Source organism: Choloepus didactylus, chromosome 3 (assembly GCF_015220235.1).
Source record: "Choloepus didactylus isolate mChoDid1 chromosome 3, mChoDid1.pri, whole genome shotgun sequence".
Lineage (NCBI taxonomy): Eukaryota > Metazoa > Chordata > Mammalia > Pilosa > Megalonychidae > Choloepus > Choloepus didactylus.
Window position 1 is genome coordinate 157,227,310 of NC_051309.1, and position 12,702 is coordinate 157,240,011.

Sequence of the window (12,702 nt, forward strand, 5' to 3'; positions counted from 1 at the left end):
CATTAGGAACAGAGAAATCTGTTTCTTATGTATTTACTTACTAGCCGCAGTCACAACTCTGACTCTCATCTGATCATTCACCTGTAAAATTGGGGATATCACTTGCCCTGCCTTCTTCACAGGGCATTGTAAGGTTCAAATGAATTGATCTTTCAAAAACTGTAAGAGCTAAGTAGATGTAGAGTATTATTAATAAAACATACCTTTCACATAAAAAAAAAAACCCCTACGTATTTTGCATCACCCCACTACATAGCTCTGAACTGAGATATTTTCAGATCCTCTACTTAAAACTGTTATATTCTTTAATGTAGTATTCTAGTCACAGAATAAGAAATTTTTATATTTTTCCTTACTTATATCCTTCTTTTATGGTAAAATTATAAATATTTTGCTGAAAGACTGTCTTATTTTTTCTTTTTTTTTCTTCTTTTCTTTCTTTTTCTTTTTTTTTTTTTTCAATTTTTGGAACATTTTCATTACTCCAGAAAAGAAAGAAAGACAAAAAAGGAAACTCCAATTCTCCCATACCCCTAACCAGCCCCCCTCCATTGTTTACTCACAATATTGGAATAGTACATTTGTTACTGTTGAAGAAAGAATGTTAAAATACTACTAACTGTAGTATATAGTTTGCAATAGATATATTTTTCCCTATATGCTCCTCTATTATTAATTTCTAGTTATAGCGTCATACATTTGTTCTGGTTCATGAAAGAGATTTCTAATATTTGTACAGTTAATCTCAGACATTGCCCATCACAAGGTTCACTGTTTTATACATTCCCATCTTTTACCTCCAGCTTTCCTTCTGGTGACATACATGACACTGAGCTTCCACTTTCCACACCATTCACGCACCATTCAGCACTGTTTGTTATTCTCACAATGTGCTACCATCACCTCTGTTCATTTCCAGACTTTGAACATTCTGCTAATAATAAGCAACAGCTCCCCTGTTTTTAGCCTTGTTCTATATCCTGGCAACTTATATTTCATGTCTATGAGTTTACATATTATAATTAGTTCATATCAGTGAGACCCTGCAATATTTGTCCTTATGTCTCAGACTTATTTCATTCAATATAGTGCCCTCAAGGTTTATTCATCAACCCATTTTTTAAAGACAGTTTTGTTCACATTCCGTCCTAAGTAAACAATTGATGGTTCCCTGTATAGTCACATATTTATGTATTCACCACCATCACCACATGCTCCTAACCTTGCTCCTTCAACCATACTCACAGTCCTCTTTGTTCAGTGTACTTACATTGCTGTGCTACCATCAACCAAAATTGTGTTCCCAACCTCTCAATCCTGTCTTTTCTTAGCTGTCTGTAGTGAGCCCCTTAGTATTTCCTGTAGACCAGGTATCTTATTCACAAACTCTCTAATTGTCTATTTGTCAGAGAATATTTTGAACTCTCCCTCATATTTGAAGGACACTTTTGCTGGACATAGGATTCTTGGCTGGTGGTTTTTCTCTTTCAGTATCATAAATACATCATACCACTTCCTTCTTGCCTCCATAGTTTCTGCTGAGAAATCTGCACATAGTGTTATCAAGCTTCTTTTGTATGTGATGGATCACTTTTCTCTTGCTGCTTTCAGGATTCTCTCTTTGTCTTTGGTGTTTCATAATCTGACTATTAAGTGTCTTGGCATAGGCCTATTCAGATCTATTCTGTTTGGGGTATGCTGCATTTCTTGGATCTGTAATTTTATGTCTTTCATAAGAGATGGGAAATTTTCATTGATTATTTCCTCTATTATTGCTTTTGCCCCTTTTCCCTTCTCTTCTCCTTCTGGGACACCAATGATATGTATATTCTTGTATTTTGTTTTGTCCTTAAGTTCCCGGAGACATTGCTCATATTTTTCCATTCTTTTCTCTATCTGTTCATCTGTGTGTAGGATTTGAGGTGTCTTGTTCTCCAGTTCCTGAGTGTTTTCTTCTGCTTCTTGAGATCTGCTGTTGTATGGTTCCATTGTGTCTTTCATCTCTTGTGTTTTGCCTTTCATTTCCATAGATTCTTCCCGTTGTTTTTTTCAAACTTTCGATTTCTACCTTATGTATGCCTAGTGTTTTCTTTATAGCCGTCACCTCTTTTGCCATATCTTCCCTAAACTTTTTGAATTGATTTAGCATTTGTTGTTTCAATTCCTGTAACTCAGGTGAATCATAAGTTTGTTCCTTTGACTGGGCTATAGCTTCATTTTTCTTAGTGTATGTTGTAGTTTTCTATTATCTAGGCATCTGGTTTCCTTGGTTACCCCAATCAAGTTTTCCCAGACCAGAACAGGCTCAGGTCCCAGAAGGAGGAAATATTCAGTATCATGTTTCTTTGATGGTATGTCTTAGAAGATTGACACACCCTGTGAGGCATCAAGCCACTGTGCTTTTCCTAACCTGCCCAACAGGTGGCACCTGTTAGCCTGTAGCTCCTGATTGTGTAAGGAGGTGAGGCCTCCTTAGTTTCTGTTTTGGCTGTTTTCCCCCAGGCTCTGGGGTCTGGTTCTGAATGGAAGATAAGTAGTAGAGCTGGGACCACCTCTTTCCTCTTAGGGAAGACACATCCCTTAGGGAGTTTTCATGTGCATTTAAATACGTTCTTTGTCTCCCTGACTCTGCTGTCTCCACCCTTGTCTGGTCAGAGCACTGTGAACTGAAAATGGCTGAGGCTTTCTCCACTGAGCCACTCAGGTTGAGAGAGAGAAAAAGTGGCAGAAAGCCCCCTTTCAGGGTCAGCCCATGGCCCCCAGTTTCACCCATCAGCCAGAGGTATCACCCAGTCCTCTGGGTTCCCCTTCTGGGGACAGAGAAGTCCCCTGGCTCTTCAAGGTCAGTCAACACTGAAAGCCTCTGTCTGCTTGTTGGGGATATGCAGCTTGCATTGTGCAGTCCACGTTTGCCAATTAAAACCCCAGTTGGAGGTGGACTAAGGTATATTCAATTGTTCAGAGAGCACTGCTCTCTATCATAGCAAGGCTTTGCAGTTTGTGCTGCCTTGGGGGGAGGGGCCTCCCAGCTCAGGTCTGTAGTTTCTACTCACAGATTCCACACTGTGATCTCAGGCATTCTTCCCAATCCAGGTTGGTGCACAATGTATGGACAGTCATGGTTGTCCCCCAGCAGTTATTCCAGATCATTTACTAGTTGTTACTGGTTGTTTATTAGTTGCTACAGGGGGACTACCTAACTTCCACTCCTCTCTATGCAGCCATCTTCTTCCATCTCTAGAGCAATAAATGTTTTGATCACCATACTTTTGAATATTATTAGCATAGAGGAAGAGGCATCTGACCCATTGCTGCTACTGGATTCCACATGCTCAGTCCTTGCTTGTCTTTGGTTGCCAACATCTAGTTCCGCTGTATGGAAATCCACAGGTCATTCTTCATCCTCTTTCCCTGTCTGTGAAAGATATCTACTGTTCTGAGGTATGGTCCCTCCTTTCCATCTTGCTACAGGGTATGGAATGCCATGGGGCTGCCTTCAGGCATTTTGCCTAAATAGTTCACCCCACCTCATTGCTTTAGTGCTCAGATGCCTTGAGGAATGTTGGCTTTCTCTGTGAGACTTAAAACCTCCTTGGGATATAGCCAGTGGTCTTTTCTGGCTTGGGATAGCCCCACAATAATTTGAGGTTTTTATTGTTCCTCCCAACTCCTGGTAATTGCTAAGGGGATGGGCACTGGGCTGCTTTTCAGGAACTCACCACCATCTAAGGTCTTTCCCAGAAAGTTGACTTTATCTCTTTTGGGTAAAGAGCAATTCTTAAATCATACCATATCATTTATGCAGACATACTTTAAAAATTTGTTTCTCATTTTTTAAAAAATGTTTTTGGAACTCTCTATCAAAAAGCTTCACTCTTGCAATCCCAATCTCATGGGTTTCCAGGCTATTTTTGCTACCATGAGTTTAAAAACAACAGTGAAAATTTAGATAACTTCATTCTTTGCCATATTGACCAATGTCCTAGATGATGAAAGCCAGTGTTTCCATAGATGGAGAGCAAGAAGAAGAATGCTGAAGGACAGTTATTACCTCAAAAAGTCCTGCCGAAAATGCTGGAATTTTAAAACTGAAAAATATCCCTATGATTATTCATCAAGTTCACCTCCTCCTTTTCTTAATGTATGTAGCTGTCCTTTGTAAAGTGAGGCCCAGAGAGGTTAAATGATTTTTTTTCAAGACTACACACAGTCTAAACAACAGAGGTAGAGCTATACAGTATTGAAATCACCTCCATCAAGTACACAGTTCTCTCCACTGCTTTACACTTAATATTTCAGTCTTTCTGAATTTCTGTTAAAATGTGGCATTGAGAATTTGACACAGTACTTCAAGTGTGCTCTGAATATGGGAAAATTCTGGTAGTCTTCTGACTTCTGGGCACCAAACTTACCCTAGTGCAGCCTAAAGACTGTCATTTTGATAGAGTTTCATCACAGTGGCAGTTTGTCAAAACCATATACATTTACGTAGGCAATGCTGTCAAATGAGGTCTCCCCTTTCTGTATTATGTGATTCATTTGTGAAATTGCACTCAAACTCGAGGACATCAGAGTGTCAGGGATTAAACTTGCTTTAATAATTTACATTGCTAAGGGAAAGGACAATGATTTATACTGTAAAAATGAAACCCATTCCAATTAGCATATAATTTAAACCTTGACAGCTTATTAAAAACATTTTTCTCACAGAGTTGAACCAAGCTTCTTTTCAATGGTTTTCAGTTTCAAGTAGAACTCTTTAGATAAAGGTGCTTTCTGAACCATATCCTTTGAGGCTGTATGATTCCAGTATTTTAACCTCTCTACATCTTGATAAAGTTATGTGAACCGTATCAAAACTCAAAATGGTTAACCTGTCTTGTGATAAGGTCAATGCTACACTTATATGAGCAAGGAGCAGAGATTATTTTAGGCATGAATTTATTTCTGCATGACACTTAATTTTTCCAATTGGTTTGTGACCTAAACAAGAAATACAAAAGGGAATATGATTTGCTGTGTGTTATCAACTCATTTTTCCTCTGTTTGTGGCCCATGGCGACAATAAAAAGAAATAACCTTCAGATATAAGAAATGTAGAAGCCAGACAACAACTAAATCTTTGCTGTTCTGTTATCTAAATAGGAAATTTGTTTCATTTATTCCAGATTTATCATGTAGCTTTGTTTTTCTGCTCCATCTTTTTAAGTGAAACCCTCAGTTTAAAATGTATTTAACGTGCACAAAATATCCTTTAATAGTCCAAAGAAACTTCTATTTTGACAAACTTTTTGACTATAACAGAAAGAGAAGATCTGTTAAGATCATTATTACAACTTCAAGATCTGAGCATGATTATTTAAAATATACATGGATATACATATGAGAAATAATAGAAAATCAAATGCAAATGTAAAATAATTTATATAATTATTTCCTGCAATGCTTTATATTTTGAAATACGGTATTTGTAAGGGTGACTTGCTTTCAAAAAAACAAAAATACACACTGTATATAAACCAGAGAACATGTATATCCACTCCATTTAGAAAATAGCAAAGCACCATGTAAAAGGCCTCTGTTTAGGGAGCCCACCCACCAACTAGGAGGAAGAACCAAAATGAAACAAAAGAGGGTAGGGTACATGGAGTTGTCATTGTGTCAAACATATATTAAATGTAAATTTTAAATTTAGGATTTTATTTTCTAAACACAGTTCACCAAGTGAGATTTTAGAGTAATTACTCAATTCATTTAGTAGGCACCTAACTTGAAAATTCATTCCAACATAACTCTTTTTGTTTTGTTTTGTTTTTTAAAGTAGTGGTGTTTTTTCCTGACATAATGGGGCAAACTAGATAAGGAAACAGTAACACTAATCACCCTTTACTTTTGCACTGCACTTTCTAATTTTTACATTTGGTTTTCATTTGACCCTAACAACAACCTTATGTGGAAGGAGCAACATATGAGGAAACCTAGGTCCCCAAAATATAAGTGACTAGAAGAAGTCCACATAGCTTATTAGTGACAGAGTCTGGATAATTGTCTAGATTTTCTGACACTAGGTTCCTGTTTTGTTTTGTTTTGTTTTCCTTAAGATGGCAATAGTCATGTAATAAGTATTTATGTGTTATTGCTGCTGTGAAATTGTATGTATTAAATAAAATTACAATTAAAAGCTTATCCATTGTCTTGAAATTAGAAGTGCAAAGACCCCTAAACTCTTTCAAACCTACCATTACACATTTACATCTTTCTGCCATATAACATGTGGGTGCCCTCAAACTGAATGTATGTCAAACTAAATTTATTGTCTTCCTCCTTGAAACCTGTTTCCTGTCTCCCCCAGCTGGAAGGCCAAGTTTGCCCTTACCCAACAGACAGCCTCAAGTGCAGGGCCTGGTGCAGCCCATGGTGGAAGAGCCACAAGCAGCAGACAAGCTATTGCCCCAGCTATGCTTGTGCAGTGCAGCTCTGCTAATCTCTGCTAATCTCCCTGCCCGACCTCAGCATGAACCCAGTTTCCCACCTGCTCTGCCTTACCCATGTGATGCCCCACTGGTTTGAATTACATCCCCTGAAAAATAGGTTGCAGTCCAAACCCCCAAATGTAACCTTATTTGGAAATAGGCAAGTTAAAAATGAAGCCAATACATGGGACTTGACACCCAGGGGTGTAAATCTCCCTGGCAAAGCAGGATATGACTCCCAGGGATGAATCTGGACCTGGCATGGTGGGATTGAGAACATCTTCTTGACCAAAAGAGGGGGTGCGAAATGAAACGAAATAAAGCTTCAGTGGCTGAGAGATTTCAAATGGAGTCGAACGATCACTCTGGTGGACACTCTTACACACTATATAGATAACACTCTTTAGGTTTTAATATATTGGAATAGCTAGAAGTAAATACCTGAAACTACCAAACTCCAACCCAGTAGCCTTGACTCTTGAAGACAATTGTGTAACAATGTAGCTTACAAGGGGTGACAATGTGATTGTGAAAGCCTTGTGGATCACACTCCCTTTATCCAGTGTATGGATGGATGAGTAGACAAATGGGGACAAAACCTAAATGAAAAATAGGGTGGGATGGGGGGATGATTTGGGTGTTCTTTTTTACTTTTATTTTTTATTCTTATTCTCATTCTTCCTGGTGTAAGGAAAATGTTCAAAAACAGATTGGGGTGATGAATGCATGACTATATGATGGTACTGTGAACAGTTGATTGTACACCATGGATAACTGTAGGGTATGTGAACATATCTCAATAAAACTGAATTAAAAAAAAAATGAGGCCATACTAGAGTAAGGTGGGTCCTATAAGAGTTGGAGAAGAAACATAGGCAGAGTGAGGGGAGATGGCCATGTGATGATGAGGCAGGGACAACCCAGTTATGCCACAAGCCAAGCAACACCAAGAACTACCAGCCACTCCCAGAGAGAGATGGAAAGGAATCTTCTCTAGAGACTTGTAGACACCCTTCTGACACCTTGATTTCAGACTTCTAGCCTCCAGAACTATGACACAAATTTTTGTTGTTTAAGCCACCCTAGGAAACTAAGACACCACTCTTTTGATTTTTAAATATCAACCCTTCTATGCTTCTCCAGAGAAACAGAATGAGGAAATACACATGTATATATGTATATGTAAATATTGAGATTTATTATAGGAATTGGCTTATATGACCATGGGGATTGGCAAATCTGAATTCTGTAGGGCAGGCTGCAAGATGGGAATCGGTGAAGGTGACATTGAATTCCCCAGGAGAAGGTGGTTGGTTGAAATAGAAATTCTTTCTGACTGATGAAATCATCACTTTTCCCTTTAAGGCCTCCATTTGGTTGGATTAGGAGACTCCTCTCATTGCCGAAGGCAATCTCCTTTGTTCATTGTAGATATAATCAGCCATAGATGCAATAAACAAACTAATGATTTAAATTCATCTATGAAATACCCTCATAGTAACAATCAGGCCAGTGCTTACTTAACAAAACAAATGGACACCATAACCTAGCCGAGTTGATACATGAAATTAACCATCACTGCTTCTTTCTCCTTTGTGGGTTCCTAAACATACTCTACCTCTTGGCTCAACTTTTCTTGGTATGAAAGGACTGTTTTTCAACAACAAACTCTGCTTTGGCCTGGATCCAGGACCATTCTCTGCACAACACGACATGACTCTCTGTCTCTTTGGTTTGGTCCCCGAGGGCTGGCTGGAATAGGATTCAGTTTCTCGCCCCTTGCTGTCCACATCCAATTAGTTGTCCACTGTGGCTGTTCCATCTCAGAGGGTCTACTGCAATCATTCTCTTGTGATCCCTTACTTCAAACCTCCATTTCCCTTGCCCAGACTCTACTTCCAAGGAGCAAATCTAAGAACAACCCATCATTCCACCTCAGGGCGGGTAGAAAGGAATGCAGGCATGGGTCATTAGCAAAAATAATCTAATCTCTCTTATAGCTAATTATGCACATACTTTGAGTTCAGAGGAAAATCAAAATAATTTCTTTCTCTTTCTACTGGGCCTCTTTTTGACCCATGGAGAGTCTACCTCTCACACAGACAACTAGAATTCTCTCTCCACTTGGAATCCCTAACTCCTTTCTTTCCCATCCTTATCACTGGACTCCCAACTCCATCCCATGCCTTTCTTTGCTGGGAAAGGCCAGAAGCCAAACAGCCATTTTGACAAAATTTTCTGCCCTGGATTCTTAGACTTTTCTGAACGAAGCTCCTCCATAAACTTCTCCCTGGCTAATGTTAATCACCACTTACTGTATAACATTTTAATGCATTATTATTCTAGAATAATGTATACCTTCAACCCAAACCTTCCTCTTGAACCACAAGCCTACATCTCACGCTGCCTCCTCAATATCTTCACCTGAATGTCAGTCATGTTTCCACCAAGGAATCAGAATAAGGAGAAGTAAAAGATTTATTGCAAAGAATTGGCTTGCTCGATTGTGGAGGCTAGCTAGGCAAGTCTGAAATCCTTAGAGAAGGCTGTCAGCAAGAGCTAGCTGGAATTCTCAGTTCGGGCTGAAGCTGCTGTCCACAGGTAGAATGTTTTCTTATAGTTAGGACTGTCTTATCTTGAAGTCTTTTTGATGTTTCAAACCACCAGAGCGTCAGGTAACAATCTGAATCTACAAAGAGAAAACTTCTGTAGAGACTAAAATGATGCAGATTCCACCTACAGTGGATCAACAAAAGGTCCCTATCCCTTTTGTATTTAGGAATTGAGAGTGCATCAGATATCACATTGTCCTTTTGCCTGACCACCACGAAGCACTGATGTGAGAGGGTCAGAGTTCCCTCCAAAATTCTGCTAGAATGTCTTTAGGCCTGATGTTATTTTCCTCTAAGTCTAGGTAGGGAATGGTAGGACGATGGAAATAGTTGAGGACTGAAAGCATGTGCTGATTTGGTTAACTGATAATGATGACAATTAATGCAGTGATAGCAGAACATGGAGAAAAAGAAGTGAAAAGAAGCAAGTTAGAGTAATGAAAACCAGATGTTTGGAGTCCCAGAATGAGACCTCTACTAGAATGATGGGGGTTAGAGTTGCACTGATGCTCAAGGAAGCCCAAGGTGGAAACAATGAAGTCCAGGATAAAGAGCTGTCATAAGTCATTCCTTATCACCCCAGCTCAAGTTAAAACAGTTTCCAATGGTATAAAACATCACTTTGAATTCTCATCAAAGTCGGGAAACACTGCCTTCAGGATTAGTGCTCTAAAGGTAGCCTGATCAGTGTAGCTACACAACCAAAACCATGTCCAAAGGTGAAAGAAGACTTTAGCAGCTATTCTCACAAAATGGTTTCAACACAATGAGGTTATACTACCTAAAATCTAGGGCTAAGAAAACTGAATATATATTCTCTTTAGAATAAGAGGAAATGATTACAAGCCTAGTAATAAATGTGGTAGCTTACTAGAAGGGCAGGTTTAAAGAAAAAGGAAACTCACGTTAGAGCTTAAATTGAAAACAGGTGCCAGACCTATTTCATGGAATCATAGAATGTTAGAACTAGAGGAGATTCAGAGGTAATTCATCTAGTTCCCACACTGGATGTATGAAGAAACCCAGGTCAAAAGAAGTGAAGTGACTTGCTCAATGCCACACACAGTTAGTGTCAGATTTAGCTCCTAATTCAAAATTTTGTCTTCTTTTCAGACATTTTAATACCTCTGACACAAGAGCTTTGCTTCCTTTTATAAGATCTGTTATAAACTTGAATTCTAAATAATTACATCTGCCTGGCCATTCTCTCTTCTACCACATTCTCTAAAACCTTATGTTGGAACCATATTTTCATCTATGCTCTCATATATTCCCAGGAACCTCAGTGGTTCAAAACCCTAGCACCCTCCTTGATCTTTTTGTTCATTTGACTCTTTCCTTCCTTCTCCATAGTCAACACGCCCCATAGGCCCTCAACATCTACATCTACCTTACTATACCAGTGATCTTTTACCTATACTCTTTGCTTCCCATCTTTTATACCTCTCCCTTTATCAGCCTTTAACACTGGGAAAACTATGTCATTTTCTGATTAAAAAAATTTCTAATATTTTTTCATACATAGAACAACTCTAAACTCCTCAACTATTTCATCATCTAATCATACCCTTCCTTATCCATTTAATAGCTGCCATGACCTACCAATATAAGCCTCCAATTCAAGCACCTCATTCCTCCTTACTGTTTCAAAAACATACTACACATAAACCCTTCACTTTAGGCACATCCTTACTACACATGCACATCCACCAGCAGAAATGCTTTTCCATTTTTCTCTATCTGTCCAAATCCTCCCTATTCTTCAAAAAACAAAAAACACAATTCTCTGATTATTCTAGCCCATGTATATTTTCTACTCTTCTGAACATATATTGCATTGTCTTCACTGTTTTTAAATTCGTCTGTATGGATAGGTCTTATAAAATACCATCCCACACCTCCACAGTTTACAGTCTAATTGAAACATTTCTTTCGTGTTCTTTTCAGCAGCTGCTATAAACAATGCTCAATAAAAACTTCCCCCAAAATGAATGAATGAATGAATGAATGAATGATGCAACATAATGCCTGAAGAGTGCACTCTTTGCTCCAAACTTGAAATCTTTATATATATATTAATGTAGAATGAATTTTCTAAATATGTTGTCACTTTCCTTTTGTGTCATGAAAGGGCATCCTCTAAGATTGTACCTGCATACATACATGCTGATAGCCCCATTCAGATCTTCTAATGCCATTAGTTTTGGGAACTCTCTCTTGCCTCCACGTAAAGCAAAAAGGAGAGTGAGATCTCCAAAGACCATGCTCCTGAGCTGATGGCAATTCATTCATTAACTTAGCCAGTCAGTCAGTCAGTCAGTCAACAAATATTATTTAAGCAACTACTAAGTACCAGGTATTTTCTGGGAATAGTTGAGGATTCTTCTTCCTTGTTACCTCTCTGCTTTCAAAGAAAGAGTCAATTCCTCCCTTGGACAGCGGCTCATACAGCTATTGTTTTTCATTTGTGCAGCTTATAAATTAGAAATGGACTCTCTACTCCCTGGCTCAGGCTTGGCTTTCTCCCCTAGCCCCCTGCCTCATTGAAGAATTAAAGTCGAACTGTGATTCTTAGCTCTACTCACTTTTACTTCAGTTCTAACAGGCTTTTCTAGTTGTGTGCTACTGTGAAGTACTGATGCCCCTATGTCCTTCCCACAGGAAATGTCTGACTCATTTTTTCACTTGATTTTGTATATACTTAGCACTTACTCAGATTCCCTGATCTGAGTTACCAACTCCATCAACACATTTTTTGGTTCTTTTTTTCCCCTTCATATTCTGCCCTTCTGGTTCCCTTTCTAATTTCACCAGGAAATCCTTACTCTTAAGCCTTTAATCTAATGGGCATTTAACCAAGACTCTCTGCTTTAGAGTGTCATCCTATTTCCCTTCTAAAAATAGTAATAAGAACAACAACAACGGTGATAACTGCTAGCATTAATTCAGCACCTACTATGTGTTAGATATGGTGCTGCTTTACGTGTATTGTTTCATTTGATCCTCACAACTCCATGAAGTAGAGAGTATTATCTCCATTCTGCAGATGTGGGATTTATGCTTAAAGAGAAACAGTGTCTGTTTATTACATCAGTTTTTTCAAAATGCCCTCTAGTAGCATCTAACAATTCAAACCACCAAAAACCCAATTAAATGATCCTTTTACACCCATTCATACTACCAAATGGTCATCTCCCCCATATATGTAATTTTCATATTAAAAACAGGTACAGTCTGCTTTTCTGGGAAATTCTCATTATTAACTTCCTTATAAATCTAATAGACTAAAGCATACATATTTACATTGTAGAAAACCCACCTCCACTACACCTCCAATCAAGAATATTTAGAATATGCTTAAGTTTGAAATTTAATGAACAAAGCAGAATTTAAAAAATCATTTTTTGAATATTAAAATTTCATTGTAAGTCCTGCTTAAATCCATGCTACAGAGATTATTTACACACATTATTTTCTTATAAGCATAACAATTATCTATAAATTCTACAAAAATAAATGAATTATCAGGTTCAGAGTACTCTAAACTAGGAAATGCTCACGGACACCCCTCCTCTGTCTCTAGTGGGTCTGGGCCACAGGAAGTCATAAAGGACTTA